General features: G+C 46.3%; 1 pseudogene; it reads left to right on the forward strand.

Moving 5' to 3' along the window:
• Window positions 1–1,057: 1,057 nt before the first annotated feature.
• LOC130037133 (uncharacterized) lies at window positions 1,058–1,157 on the forward strand (annotated as a pseudogene).
• Window positions 1,158–3,422: the final 2,265 nt, after the last annotated feature.

The following is a 3,422-nucleotide window of genomic DNA, read 5'->3' on the forward strand; positions in this document are numbered from 1 at the left end:
GCACTTAATTATTAGAAGATGGGGGATCTGAAAGGAGGGGGCACAGTCTTGATCTGAGCAGCCATGGAGTTCTCATCCCCCAGTCCCGCACATCTGGGTTCCTCTTTCAGTTCCTTCATGCATGAGGCTCCTTCAAGCTTGGGAAGGGTGGTCTTAAGCGTACCTATGGCTTGTTGCAGAGGTCTTCAGCTGCCGGGGCTCTAATCAGGTCGGTGAGGGAAATTCACCCCGGCACCTCCAAGGGGCCTCGGTGAGGAAAGCCATGTGCGAGGTCAGGACACTGTCATTTTAGACATATTTAGAATTAATTTTAGATCGAAAATTACACATCATTCAAAATACTTATGTGCTTAGTAATAAATTACTACACACTTGTTCAATCACCTCAGAGACCCCACTCTGCTCAGAGAACTAGATTTTTAATTACAGGTCTGTTTTGCCCATGTGTCATGACTGAGAATCACTATCAGTAGATATGAAACTCACTATACACAAAGATGCACACAGGTTACTTTGAGTCATCTATGTTGTTAATGTGAGTTGGCCATTAAACTTCACTGAGACCCTTTGTTCTGTCCTTTATAGGAGCCTCATGAGTCTCACCTTCCGTTCAAGTTGAACTTGTAATAAGGTGGAATGAAATCATCAATATGATCCTCACCTCATCCTTCAGGAGAAAAATACTACATACATTCAAGGTGGTCAAAGTGCAGACAACACCATCCACCTTTTCCTGGAGATGTACACAGGACTGAGGTGAGAACAGCAAAAGGCTCTATTTTAATGTTCTTAATGAAGGATTCAGGGAACAACCTTAAACAAACTCATATACCATCTTCCAAAAGAATTATTTTGTAAAACTGATGCCTAGGGTATGGTAAACGATAATATAGTAAAAACCATATTTTTATTTCTGGGACATTAAAGTTCTAAATCTATTTATTCATGCTGCTTTGAAATACATTCCTTGATTAGGAATCATTGTCTGCCATAGGAGTGAGGAAGGACAACACTCAAAGTAATAAGAAGCGAAAAATATGGAAAAATTAACTCCTACGAGGTTTGATAACACATATACTAAAATTTAAATGATACAATGATGAGCATGGTCCTTGCACAGAGATAACATGCAAACTTGTAAAGCATTCCATATTTTTGTTAAAAGAAGAATGAATAGGTCTACTTTAAGGTAAGACAATCCCCAGAAGTACAAAAATTCTACATAAAGAGAGCACAAATCCCCAAAACAACAATCTCTCTCAATGTCAATGGACTAAATGTGCCAATTCAGAGGCACAGAATAGGAAGATGAATTAGAAAACTGAACCCAACATTCTGCTTCCTGCAAGAAACATGTCTGAACAATCAAAGCACCCATGGGCTAAAGGTAAAAGGCTGGGAAACAAGTTTTCAAGAAAATATCACCTCCACAAAGCTGGAGTGGCCATACTAGTATCAGACCACATGGACTTCAGGCTAAAGGTTATCAGAGACAGTGAAGGTCATTTCTTAATGATCATGGGATATGTACATCAGAAAGAACTCACCTTCCTCAATGTATATGATCCTAATGACAGACCAGCAAAATACGTTAAAACAACTTCTAATAAACTTATAGAAAAACATTGATAGCAACACAATACTAGTAGTAGATTTCAACACTTCTTTGTCACTTCTCGATAGATCAAACAGACTGAAGCTCAGCAAGGAAATATTTTCTTTAAGGGAAGTAATGAACAACCGTTGGCTTAGGGAAGAAATCAAAGAGGAAATAAAAAGTTTCCATAAACAAATGAGAATGAGGACACGAGCTACCATAACTTGTGGGACACAGCAAAAGCAGTGTTAAGAGGAAAGATTATAGCTCTGCCAGATTTCATCAGGAAGAAAGAAAGGGCCTACCTGAATAAATTAGAGCTCAAGGTTTTGGAAAATAGGTTCAGCATAAGAGAAGGAACACATGGAGGGTGCGGGATCCCGGAGGAAAAAAAAAAAAGAAAAAACAGGTTCCAAAAAGAGCCGAGATCACCGGCAAGTTCCAGATGGAGTAGGTGCCGCATCCCGCCCCCCCCCCCCCCCCCAGATGGAACCCGGTGACCAGAATCCTCTACAAACACAGTTCGAGTATGCGGGAACGAGGACTTTTCCTCAAATCTGCCGGACTACACCTCCCAGGTAACCTCTGATCCCGGAAGTCACGCCAACAGCCCGCCCCCCAGCGCCATCTTTGAAGTGTTCAGCATAAGAGAAGGAACACATGGAGGGTGCGGGATCCCGGAGGAAAAAAAAAAAGAAAAAACAGGTTCCAAAAAGAGCCGAGATCACCGGCAAGTTCCAGATGGAGTAGGTGCCGCATCCCGCCTCCCCCAGATGGAACCCCGGTGACCAGAAGCCTCTACAAACACAGCTCGAGTATGCGGGAACGAGGACTTTTTCTCAAAACCGCGCGGCCGCGTGGACATCTCTCTATATACAAAGTGATCAATGAGAAGTAAACCACCCAATCTCTCTCCCTGAAAATCAGAGTTAAGTTTGGAGCACGGCCACAGCCCCAGAAACACAAGGACTTAATGCAGAACCCAGCAGCTTAGAGCAGAAAAGTGAACGGACGATGAGTTAACCCAGGCCATCATTTCTGCCCAGAGGGGAAAGAGTGTTGCCCCATTCGCCCTCTCTTCTCAGGAAAGAAGGATGGCGGCCGTATGGGAGCCTTGTGGACAGCAAGTATGAGCCGGGGGTGTGGTGGGGCGATTAAAACCTCACGAGAAGGGGGGCGTTCCGGTCCGTCCTTCACGCCCTACCAAGGTCAACAGTTTCCCCCCACGAGCGGCTCCTCAGCACGGCCACAGTCCCAGAAGCACAAGGGCTTAATGCAGAACCCAGCAGCTTGGAGCAGAAAAGTGAAAGGACTATGCGTTAATCCAGGCAATCATTTCTGCCCAGAGGGGAAAGGGTGTTGCTTCCTTCCGCCCTCCTCCCTCTGGAAAGAAAGATGGCAGCCACATGGGAGCCTTGTGGACAGCAGGTATGAGCCGGGGGTGTGGGGGCGACTAAAACCTCATGGGAAGGGGGGCGTTCCGGTCCATCCTTCACGCCCTACTGAGGTCACCAGTTGCCCCCCACGAGCGCTCTCCAGCACAGCCACGGCCCCAGAAGCACAAGGACTTAATGCAGAACCCAGCCGCTTGGAGCAGAAAAGTGAACGGACTATGCATTGATCCAGGCCATCAAGTCTGCTGGAGGGGAAAGGGTGTTGCCCCATTCGCCCTCTCCTCTCTGGAAAGAAAGATGGCGGCCACATGGGAGCCTTGTGGACAGCAGGTATGAGCCGGGAGTGTGGGGGCGACTAAAACCTCATGGGAAGGGGGGCGTTTCGGTCCGCCCTTCACTCCCTACCGAGGCCACCAGTTGCCCCCCACGAG

The sequence above is a fragment of the Sorex fumeus genome, unplaced genomic scaffold, assembly GCF_029834395.1.
Source record: "Sorex fumeus unplaced genomic scaffold, SorFum_2.1 ptg000070l, whole genome shotgun sequence".
Classification (NCBI taxonomy): Eukaryota; Metazoa; Chordata; class Mammalia; order Eulipotyphla; family Soricidae; genus Sorex; species Sorex fumeus.